Consider the following 13,162-nt stretch of genomic DNA (forward strand, 5'->3'; position numbering starts at 1 on the left):
CTGTCTTGACGTCGCCGTCGCAAAGATTGAGATCTAATCCTGCGCCCTGGGCTTGAAACATCTGCTTCACGGAGTCGATTGTACGACACACTGAAGAACCCGGGCCGCCCCCCTTTACAACGGAGTGCAGCGCGATGCCGTTCGAAAACCGAGGCACTCCCCAGAACACACTAGGACCTTTATCCAAATTTCGTGCAGGGCCAAGTGCGCCGTCACCTAGCAAAACGTCAGAAGAGTCTTGCATTAGCGATTGAATGACGAGGCCAATAATCATGGGTGCCTGTTCTCGGGTTGGCACTACCTGGTTCAAGCCCATTGGATTTATCGCTATCATCGCTCCTCCTTTCAAATAGCTACGAAATACTACCAGGCTGTGCCACTAAGAGCTAATTAATTTTATTGCCGAAGCTATGCAAAAGACTATACTTTAGCATCGTCTGGCACTAGCCTAGGACCACAGCGTTTATTATTCGGTATGTATCTGTGCGCTTGTGTCGTCGCACTTGGCGGGCGCATATTCTCGTACCTATACCGTACTTTCCTGGCGAATATTCCTATACCGTACGACTATGGCGTACATTTATCCCTTTCCCGTACGTCGTACCGCACGGTCACCCTGAAGTCCATGGTTCCGTTGTGTGTCTTCTTCATTATTTTTTAAAATTATTTCTTCTTACATTTGAGGATTTGCCAAAGACAACGGAGAGTCTCATTAGAATGGGAGGTAGCAAACTGTTGATGGCTGCTTCCGTGACGTTACCATATCACGGAAGCCACACATCAATGGGAAGTAGCACACTTGGAAATTTGTTGTTCCGGTCATCCAGTGAAACTATGGATGGCATATAATATGTCATCATCTCACTGCCTACCCTAACGGAATTATTTCCACTGATCACAACAGGCCTTAGAACTAGAGGCCACTGAAATGCTTCCATTGCCATATCTAAGCACCGGACAACTGATGGAGTAAATTATTTTTCTAATCGTGCCGCAATTTTCTTTAATACACTACCTGCCGAGTGGCGCAGACACCACCGTACCTCTACATTTGCAAACCAACTCAGGGATCTTTTTAAAGACCCAGTGGCGTTTAAGAAGTATTTTGACCTTCTTTTTGAAATCTGTTGAGTTTCTCGATGATCTTGATAGTTCTTGTACTAAGATTGAAGTTGACTTGGTGTTTGATTACTGTACTGCTTGATGTCTGAATTCCAATTTTTATTCTATTTTTTCTTTTCTTTTCCTTTCCTTTCCACTTATCCCGTTATCGGCCCTCTTAAGAGTTGTGTGTATCACTGTTGAGGCATCCGATGGTAAATAAAATAAATACTACTACTACTACTACTACTACTACTACTACTACTACTACATATAGTGGCTGCAGTCAGCTCAAACATATCTTTGGGGTCTCGTGAATTTTTTACACATAATCTGAATGACGGATTGTTTTAGTTCTAAATTTTCACACTGGACTTCATTCATCAACCGGCGGCGTGAGCATCTTGGCGGACTATTTTTTCATTTAGATAATCTAGGCCTGTGTTTACTATGGTGTACTACCCTCTCACACTTATTTGGTGGTCTTGTCCAATCAGCTGGCGAGCAAATTGACACATTTCTGGAATACATTGTTTTCACTTCCTCCCTCTCTTACCAATTTTCCATGCCACGTATTTGATCACACAAGCGAAAACAGGAAGCACGTCGACAGGCGAACAGCCTTTGGGGAATCACTAAGCAAATATAAATACACCCTGAGACATGTTGTAATTGGCTGCGACCCATATTTACTAGTAATAGGTAGCAGAGTGGCATTAGTAAGCAAGTCAATCAACACGACTGACGCGGATTTGTATGGCTTACAGCAACTTCAACTTTTCTGCGAGTCCACTATGAACGCGAAGTAAAACTCATGCGCAAGAAAGTCTCATTGCAGTTTTCCGACGACTCCTATCGCAAGGGTAGAAAGCCCAACAAACCGCATCCATTACCATTTGGATGGAGATACCTAACTGTATGCAATCATGTAGGAGCGGTGACTTATCACGAGTGTTGGTAGAACTGTCAAGCATCTAGGCGCACGTGTCAAGCATCTAGGCGCACGTGTCAAGTAACACGTTCTATTGTTAATTCTGTCTGTTGAAGCTAGAAAACAGCGACCAAGCGACGACGCCAGGCCACAAACATGTCCACAATAGGTAGAGACTGAAGTGTCCCAGTCAACATAGGCGGTTTAAAAAAATAGCAGAGGAACACACCCAAACAACATCCTCAGGTGACACAATATAAATTGGAACAACAACGCACGAAAGTTTGCTAGACCGAGACTGTTGGACCAACGGACGTAATCGGACAGAACTCTGGCTAGCGGTACGGCGGAATAGTCTGTGAGGGATAAGTGGGGTGATGCAAAATTGTTAACGATTTGGAACGTGATCAAGCAGTGCACCTGTCAAAGAGTCCAAGATTGACCCCAGGAAGCTAGATGTGGAACACCTCACAGGCCCGTAACATGGACCTTTCAAGCTATCCAAGTGGTGATGGGAGACAGAGGACGAAGGGGAAATAGCTGATGGGGGATGACAAGGACAATGGAGGTGATAAAAGAGATAATAGTATAGCATAGTATTTATTCATATTTCTCTAGGGCAGTCCCGACAGACCTTTGTTCTCCTTACGGGGTACCCTAGCCAATCTAGGATTGCGACACGAAATTGACTTGGTGAAGCAGCAAGGCGCACCAGTGCTGGAACTTAGTTACAGCGATCGGCGGCTTCCATTCACACTTCTGTTGGATGCTGGGACTAGTGTAGTAGTGAGAGGCGTGAGAGGCGCGCGCTGTTGAAACCACGTCAACACAGCTACAGAGCAATCATGTCGTTCGAGGGGATGGTGCGGGCCTTGGAGGCTCTAGCTGGAACGCCAGCAAGTGCTGCCTCTCTGGAACGGAGGCATGTTGGTGGGAGTGCTGTCAGGGATTGCGCACATGTACAGCCTCGACCTGTGTTTGAGCTGGGAGAGCTGTCGGAGTCACCTGAGAGTGTTGCTTCCAGCGTTGGCGTTGGTACCGGTCGAAAGTCGCCGACACAGCTCCCCGCACCGGACTCTGTTGGCATCGTAAATGCAGACCACCTCATGAAACAGTTCCGCACCTGTATGAGCGATCTTTTAGAAGAGCGCATGGAAACGGTCCTAGATTCTATTGCTCGTATCCGTGAGGAGGTGTCAGCCGTCAGTAACTCGTTCAATGGCTTGGATACTCGACTCAATATTCTTGAAAGAAGGCTTGAGAAGACGGATACCGGACCCTTGGAGCAAGCGATCAGGTCGCAAGGCGAAGAAATCCGACGTGTGGCTGCTAGCGCGGACGTAACTTGCAGTCGAGTAAGGAAGCTGGAGGAGTGCCTGGCCGGCACCCAACCAGCCTGTACCAGTCCTTCACCGCGGGTACATCCACGGCCCGCGCAGGCTGTGGGTGCGTGCCAGGCGCAGATGCACCCCCACTCCTACTCCAGGGCTGCGGCTGCGCCGGCTACCGATGGCTTTCGTGCCAAGGCTGCCCAGGCTGCACCAGACAGGACGAATGCAGGCTCAGTAACGGAGCCCGCACTTCAGGCAACGGTGACATCTTCCTATCAGCGCCCTGCACGCAAGCACGACCGGTTAAGGGGTGCCAGTCGGCTAAGGTGCAAGGCCGTCTACGTTGGCCGTGTTGATGTCGGTTGCTCGGCAAGTTCAATCGCTAAATGGTGCGAGGACCGCAGTGTGACTGTAATCAAATGCTCAGTATCTGCGGCACGGTATTTTGGTCTGGCGTATGCCCACCTTGTTATTTCGGAGGAGCATTGGCAGAAGGTCCAGAGTCTAGACTTCTGGCCAAGTGGCATTTCGGTTCGTGAATGGCGCTTCAAATCAGACCGCATCACTCAAGAGAACTGAGTGCGTCGCTCAATCCACTTGCGCCACCATTCCTTCCTGATTCTGGACGACAAACTAATAAAACTCCCAATCAACCTGCCCAATTACCTTCATCCTTCTCAGTGCTCTCACTTAACTGCCGCTCCATAGTTAATAAGTTAGCTGAGGTTATTCAAGTCTGTGAGCAGTATTCTCCAGACATAATCTGCCTATGTGAAACGTGGCTGACAGCTGCCATAGACGTCTCAATTCCAGGCTACACGTCATACCGCCTGGACCGCCCACCCACGACCAGCTCTGATAACCTGCCAGCAAGAGGCTATGGCGGTGTTGCTACTCTTGTAGCTGACAGATCGTTCATGTCCATCAAGCGCCACTTCGACCTTGAGCGCTGTGGACTGGAGGCGGTTTGGCTCGAATTGCGGCCAGTGATCCTTCCCTCACACCCCCTCATCATCTGCTCTGTTTACAGACCCCCTGGAGACAGCATCTCCCAAGTCCAGGCATTTAGTGACCTCCTAGAGGACTGTCTGTCCAATATTAGCCTCCCCAATTCGGCGATTGTACTTGCAGGAGACTTGAATGCTCGCCACTCTGACTGGTCTCCTAGTGACACCACGAATCGTGCTGGAAGGGAGTTCCGTAACCTCTTCGCTTGTTTTGGCCTTGAGCAAATGGTGACATTCCCCACACACTTTACCCCCCACGGCTCAACATCGTGTATTGACGTTGTACTCACAGATCATCCTCACCTACTACTCTCTGTTACATCTGTTGCTCCTCTTGGTGCATCTGACCACGCACAGATCCTCAGTCATTTCCTACTGCCTACTGATGCTGTTTACCGTGAGGAACCTGCTGCAAGCGGACATCCCGCTGCTGCACCCCGAAGCCACTTCAGCAATGTTCCTGCAAAGCCGGAATATGACTTTAAATCCGTGCCATCTTCCGTCTGGGAGAGTGTGAATGCAGAGCTCTCTGATATTGACTGGAGCTGGCACCTGCGTGCCAGCAGCGTCAATGATGCGCTTTCGCACTTTTCTTCCATTCTCAACAGTGCCCTTGAGAAGCACCTCTGGCCATTCGGAAAGCAGCCGTATTCTCACCGCTGCCCACGGCCCAGTCAGCCACCCTGGGTTGATGCCCATCTCCGCACAGCAATCAAGTGGAAATATGATCTCTATAGCATTTTTAAGAAGTACCCAACACAACAAAACAAACAAGCATACCAACAGCAGCGAAATATATTGAAAACCCTGACGCGGACAAAGTACAGAGCTTATATCCGCTCAGTGCAAACTACTTTGCGGGGTAGACACCGTCCATCGCTTCACCAGTTTGTGAGACAAGCAAGAATTCGAAACGTATCACGGGAAATTCCGTCACTCACAACAGGGACTCAGCAGGCGGCTGACCCTTTGGCCAAAGCTACGGCACTAAACGCCCAGTTTGCCTCTGTGACTCGGCCAGATGACCCGTTGCTCTCTATTCCCCCTATTCTCACCCCCTCGGAGCCCTCAGCTTGTTTCACGTCCGTCATTACCACAACTGCCACTGTCCGGCGTCATCTGAAGAAGCTTCCGACGTGCAAGGCATCTGGTCCTGACGGCATCCCCAACCGGGTCCTCAAGGCCCTGGCACCATCCATAGCATTCCCTTTGTGCCATATTTTCAACATGTCATTTACCACGGGCATATTCCCTTCCGCATGGAAAACAGCGAAAGTCATACCTGTATTCAAGAAAGGTTCCCGCCACGAACCTGCAAACTACCGCCCTATCTCTCTTCTTCCCTGCGTGTCCAAAGTATGTGAACGCATCTTTTATGACCACTTATACAGACATGTTTCGCCGTTTCTGAGTCCCGCACAATCTGGGTTTCGTAAAGGCGACTCCACCTCCCTTCAACTGACCCGCATCGTGCAGCAGGTTTGCCAGCATACGGATAACAGAGCGCTTGCTGGCATTTGCTTCTTTGACTTGGCCAAGGCTTTTGATACCGTCTGGCATCGAGGACTTTTGGCAAAGCTCGAGCATGCATTCAGGGTACGCAAACAACCACTCTCCTGGCTGAAATCTTATCTCTCTGGGCGTTATCAGTACGTAACTGTGCTTGGCACATCCTCGGCTGCAGAGCCAGTATTGTCAGGCGTTCCTCAAGGATCAATTCTTGGTCCCCTACTATTTATAATTTACGTAAACGACTTACCTGCAGTCTTCCCTGGAACGTCTCTGTTTGCTGACGACACGACCCTTCTCACCTCATCAGCTTCCCTCACTGGCCTGAAAAACAGCTTGCGTGCTGGCATTCAGGAAGTTCTTTCCTGGATGTCGTCCTGGAGGTTGTCCCCAAATCTATCAAAAACAAAAATCATGCTCTTCCCGCCCCAGCCGGAGTTCACAACCCTCATCCATGCCAACTTTCCAAATCCAATTGAGATAGTGTCTTCTCACAAACACCTTGGCATTGTGATTGACTCTGCACTCTCTTGGGTACCTCACATCGAATATATCTGTAAAAAATCAAGTAAATCCTTAGGAATTCTCTCCCCCCACTGCTCCTACCTCCCACTTTCTTGCAAGCTTCTTTTTTATTTAGCCTACCTTCGCCCAATATTTGATTATGCAGATACGTCTTGGGTTGGGTTATCCTCTTCCGCTGCTGGAAAGCTTGAAATACATCACAAGAAAATACTTAAAATTCTCCTCCGTCAACCCCGCATGCTCTCATCATCCGCCCTTTATAAAATCGCTCACACAACCCCGTTATCACATGGACGCAGTGCACACCTGGCTTCTCTTCTCCATTCTATTAAGCTCATGTGTTTTAATTGGTTCTCTTCTCTAAGAACTAGAAACTCGCTCTTACTCCCTAAGTGTAACTCATCCACTCTTTTGCGCTCCCCTCTCTTTATTGCTTATTCTGTTTGGCTCACTCTACCCAGAGAAGTTAAGGACCTGACCTCACTCCGCCTGTTTAAGATCCGTGCCGCCCCTTATTTACTACGACATACATAGCTCATTATCCACATGTCCTTTGCGTCTCTGTGTTTTTCACTGTTTTTATTTGACATTATCTTTCTTTACGGAGTTGTTGTTGCTGTTCATTGTGCTACTCTTTCTTTCTTTTTCCCTCCCCTCATTTCTATTAATTTTATCGCCGTGGTTGGCAATCACCCACTCTCGTAACATTGGCCGGCGTTTCCGCCGAGTCTTGAGATGTTGTAATAAATAAATAAATAAATAAATAAATAGATAAGAAAGAGAGGAATAACCAAATCGAGAGGAGGCTCGTGGCAATGCAAGTCCAAGCGAGACTTGAGACCTTGTGCAGGTGTGGCCACCTATTGGCAGAGTTGCAGCACAGACTCCATGGCACAAGCGCAGATCTAATACCACTTAATTATCCCCTCACTGTCGAGACGAATTCCGGATGCACACGCTCTCTACGTCATACCCATTACACCTATATGACGTAGAGAGCGTGTGCATCCGGAATTTCCCATGCATGTTCGTTGTTCACTCTTAGATATCAGTACTCGACTCACACAAATAAGAGCGTGGGAAACCGCCCTCCAATTCGCATGTCTGGCTCCCAATAACACAACCTATATGTTGCACACGCATAGGTACACGCACACAAACAAACGCACACATACACGCATACACAGCCACGTAATTGTACTTGTAGTCTTGCTCACTGCCAAACTGGTCACGTGGGTCTCCCCGGGAGAGGGGAGAGAGACTCAAAAGGAATCTTGGAAAGATGACTTAATTGGCTATTGAAACACCGAACGGCCGACACCCTCTGTAGTCCTCAAACTAGGGTGGACTTGAAATGATCCCACTTATGGGCTCACCACACCTCAGTAAGTGGGTGAGGACAAGGTGCAGAATAAGGATTGACGGAATCAGGGCATCCGTCCCGAGATTCGACTGCAGTTACCCCTGCCCCCAGTGAAGGTAATACTTGCTACTACTAGTGTGGGTGGCTAAATCAGAGTGGATCTGATATGAGCGTCACTAGCACCATTGGTTACACAAGAGTTAATCTAGCCTGAAGCAGTCCATGGTTAACAGGTATGTACACTTCAAATAGAAAGTATGTATCCTGAAACCAACAAACAACAATACACCTTCAAGCAGCCGAGCCCGTTGGCAACAGACCCAACACTATCCGGCATAAGTGTACCCACCAACCGAACTAGCTGGCACGTACACATATACTCATGCACACATATATACACCCACAACCACAAATCCACACAAACACAGCCACACACACATACACACACATGCATACACACTGCCCATGTTTGATACACATCTTATACAGTTCGTTATAATGTGACGACTCTCTACAGGAACTGGAAAAAGACGATCCGATTGGAAAAGCTTTGCATCTCGACAACGGTCCTGACCTATTCTGGGGAGTTCCTTTCCCCTGGCTTCCAAGCGTGGCATATCCATAAGGCCGCCCTCACACCAAACGCGATTCAGCCATTCAGCGGAAAGCGCTTTGACGTAATCGTTGCTACACAAACGGCTCAATCTGTGGCTTCAGCCGTTTTCAGCAGTAAGCCATTTTCAAAGCGCTGAATGGAGCGGTAAATGGATCCAGCCACTTTCAGCCATTCTGTCGGATTCGCGGGGAAAACAAAATCGTGCAAGTCCAAAGCACATTATGGCATGGATGCATTGTGTTCTGAGATATTCCGGCTTTCGTTGTCGGGTTTGTTGTCGGTCCAACTTCTCTTACGAAAAAATATTACTACAGCAAGCAATGAGTCATGGCGAATGTTTGATACACATCTTCTGCAGCTCGCTGTATGAAGAATCTCTACAGGAACTGGAAGGAAACTCACCTATTGGAGAAACGTTACATCTGGACCACGGTTCTGATGTATTCTGGGGAGTTCCTCGATTTGCACCTAATTTCCAAGCTTGGGAATCGATAACGGCCAACCTTTATATGTGTAACTGTTGCACACAATGGCAGAGTTGCGGTACGCAGGACTCGCCCCACATGTTTATCCCGTCCTTGGCCAGACGGATTTACCGGAGGACAATGAGACCATCCACCTAAGGTCCTGGATAAAGTTTACAAAGCAAGGAGCTGTAACTGTGTGTCACGCATTTTTATATCTTCAGTTTGCAGCACAAACAATAAAAATGTACTGAAATACTTTTTCTCTGAGTAAGGTGTTCATCGACCGAGTTCAACCTTGAAACATATTATATTGGTAAGCTTTCTTACAGTTTACCCATGTATGAATTGATCTCCAATTAACCGCTACACATGCAAATACAAACGCAGGCAAACTGGCACCCGCATACATATACACACACTGACCCTGTTCATGCAGACCTACATTACGATGTATACCCTCTCGCCAAAAAGAATTGTTTCGTGTAGATTTGTGTTTCCTTCTCGCGCTTATCCCTTGTTTGCGATGCATGGAATATTTTATCAAATCATGGATGTTGTCTATAATCGTCATTCGAGGAATCTTGCGTGTAGCTCAATCCTCGGTACTTCGTCCTTGTTTTGCCACAATTTTCATTTGTATCGCATTGTCATGCCTGCAATCGACGTGGCTAAGTGTTTTGCCTTACAAACTACTACGTCCTACCCTCATCGGTTCTTTCTTTAATCTCTACTGACTGTCATTTTTACTCGTGAATTTGACATAATGATCTTGTCACGTGATGTTTCATTGTTGTTTGTATCATTTTGCACGCTGGGTTTTCCTCCAACTAAGAAAACTGTAAGCTCAAATCGAAACGTGCGCGCGCACAGTAGTGTGTTCTGTGTGCGGGCGTGGGCCAGGATGTGCGTGCTGTGCGTATGTGTGTTTGCTGGCATATTTAAGGGTTTTATTCTTTGATTTACCTATATTCTATAATAAAGGGTGGCATCTCCACACCGGAGCTGACGCTATTCCTCCGAATTGACACTTCAATTGACTGACTCACGACTGCCATCCAGAGCACACGAGAAGTCCATCGAACCGTCGACTCGGCAAACCTGCAAGAAAGCACCACTCCCTGCTCAATACACAATGCTTCGGGGAATTCACACCTCATCAGTTGAGCTTGATAAGAAGATTGCGCCTGAAGAGCACCACTTTATCGTGCTCTCCAGGCACAAACATCACCAGGGATACAAACTTACAGAGACGCTCCGTTTCTAGCGCGACAAACACCTCGTGAACACCAGATGTAGCAAGAAGGACCCAGGATTGTATGTGATCCAGGGTGGCAAGAAGGATCCACGAGCGGGATTCGAACCCAGCACCCCTGTCTTTCCGGGACCGTGCCCTACCGATTAGGCTACCAGGGATCACACACGCTCATGAGTCTACACTGCTCCACAGCCTGTTGGGGCGGGGAGCAGTGTAGCAAGGAGGATCCATGAGTGTGTGTGATCCCCGGTAGCCTAATCGGTAGGGCACGGTCCCCAGAAGAGAGGAGTGCTGGGTCCGAATCCCACTCGTTGTCCTTCTTTTGCAAGACAGATGGCAGTGTGAGTCAGTGTCGCTCTTGGACGGTGAGCACAGACGTCGAGGACCCTCGGTCATTCACATCGCTGTCACCTCCAAACAAGCTACTAGTAGTCGTAAGCCTGCGCTGGGCACAACAGTACGAAATAGTGGTTGCGACTTCGGTGATGATGTGTAAGAATGGGTTCGCTTCCCACACCGGAGCTTGCGCTATTCCGCCTACTTGACTTGACACTTGACTGACTCACGACTGCCATCCAGAGCACGCGAGAAGATGAGGGGTGAATTCCCCGAAACACTGTGTATTGACAATGAGTGATGCTTTCTTGCAGGTTTGCCGAGTCGAAGGTTCGATGGACTTCTTGTGTGCTCTGGATGGCAGTCGTAAGTCAGTCAAGTGTCACGTCAAGTCGGCTGAATGCCGCGAGCTCCGGTGTGGGGAGCGAACCCTTTATTTCTTACCAATCATAGCCGAAGTCGCAACCACTATTTCGCAGTACGCTCTGCCCTTGTTAGGATATTGAGCACTATTTGCAGCAAAGACTTCTGACACTTTGTCTACATGTATATTCTATATTTATTTAAAAACATGCTAGTCTCATGATAATAAGAGAATAGGGAGAAATGGCTGTCACAGTCACAAGACTCTCCCTTGGCGTGTAGCCTACTTCGCCGTTCTCGCTCGACCATGGCCAAGGCTTTCCCTGCTTGCGTGCTGAGCGCATGGAACTCCCTGCCTCGGAGAATCCTCACTCAGCAGCCATACAAGGACGGGATACTGCAGTTCAAGGAGAAGGTCCCTTATCACCTGTTGACCAGCAACTGGATGCAAGCAACCGACGCTTTGTACACCTGCTACATTAACTTGCTGAACTAGATGCCCTCATGCACTCTCTCTTTCTAAATCTACCCTCCCTCCCTCCCCTCCCGCTCCACCTGTTCTTTCTCTTTCCCTCATACTTCCATTTTTCTGGTACGTCCAGAGCGTGGCGATGTCGACACCAGTTGTTCCACGGAGCGCCTGGCCCCTACTACCATGGCTGCTGCATTTTTCCACTGCGTGCAAACCCTAAGCGGCGTCAGAACTGCACTTCTAAATTATGATGGCTCCGTTATTGTGTTTTTGTACCACGGCCAGAAGTTTCTCCGAATTTTACTAGACATGTGTGTGCGACAACCTCCAGTATGCGGTTATGGAATTCACAAGCTTGGAAACCAGGAGCAAATCGAGGAACTCCAAAGAATACGTCAGGACCGTTGTCGAGATGCACAGTTTGCCTAAAAGGCGAACCTCCTTCCAGTTCCTGTAAATAGTCTTCATATAGCGAGATGTATAGGACGTGTATCAAACATAGGCGGTGTGTGTATGTTTTTGTGTATGTGTGCGTGTGTATGTGTGTGTGTGTGTGGCTGTGTTTGTGTGTGTATGTACTAATTTGTGTTTGTGTGTATGTATGCGTGTATGTGTGTATGTTTTCGTGTGTATGTGTACGTGTATGTGTATGTGTGTATGTGTGCGTTTGTTTGTGTGCGTGTGTATGCATGTGCAACAGGATATAAGTTGTGTTCTCGTGAGCCAGACATGTGAATTGGAAGGTGCTAATCACCCATTCTCTTGTATGTGTGAATCGAGTCCTGATGTCTAAGGGTCAACAAGGCACAGGCCATCAGTAGATACATGTGCAACTTGTATGACGTAGAAAGCTAGTGGCATCGGGTCTCTGCTGCTACTCAGCCAACGTGTGGAACACATGTAAAGGTGGGCCGTTATGGAATTCGCAAGCATTGTAACCAGGAACAAAAGGAGGAACTGCCCGGAAAATATCGCAACGTTTCCGTGATATATAGCGGGTCCAATAAGTATGCTTTTTTCCACGTCTTGTAATGAATCGAGCATACGTCATGACCGGTATCGACATGCAAAGCTTGCCGAATGAGCCAGTCAGCTTCCAGTTCCTGTAAAGAGTCTTCATCTAGCGAGCTGTAGAAAATGTGTATCATATTCGTAACGTTTCTGTGATACATAGCGGGTCCAATAAGAATGTTTCCTTCGAGATCTTGTAACGAATCGAGCATACATCATGACCGGTATCGACATGCAAAGCTTGCCCGATAAGCGAGTCTCCTTCCAGTTCCTGTAAAGAGTCTTCATCTAGTGGGCTGTGGAAGATGTGTATCATATTCGCAACGTTTCCATGATACATAGCGGGTCCAATAGGAATGTTTCCTTCAAGATCTTGTAACGAATCGTGCATACATCAAGACCGGTATCGACACGGGCAGCCTTCGCGCTCATCTGCTTCCCGCTGGCCACGCTGGGCTTGCCTCTTTCCAGTTCCTGTAAAGAGTCCTCATTCATCGAGCTGTAGAAGTTGTGTATCATATTCGCAACGTTTCCGTGATACATAGCGGATCCAATAGGAATGTTTCCTTCGAGATCTTGTAACGAATCGTGTATACATCAAGACTGGTATCGACACGGGCAGCCTTCGCGCGCTTCTGCTTCCCGCTGGCCACTCTGGGCTTGCCTCCTTCCAGTTCCTGTAAAGAGTCTTCATTCGGCGAGCTGTAGAAGATGTGTATCATATTCGCAACGTTTCCGTGATACATAGCGGTTCAAATAAGAACACTGAGAAATTCTTCATTTTCCAGTGTTTTCTTTCTTCTCTTCTGCTATCACTGGATGCTGGATTGCTACTCGGTGCAATTGCGTTGCCATTGTCCTTTGATACCTGAGGC

Source organism: Sycon ciliatum, chromosome 10, assembly GCF_964019385.1.
Source record: "Sycon ciliatum chromosome 10, ocSycCili1.1, whole genome shotgun sequence".
Taxonomy (NCBI): Eukaryota; Metazoa; Porifera; class Calcarea; order Leucosolenida; family Sycettidae; genus Sycon; species Sycon ciliatum.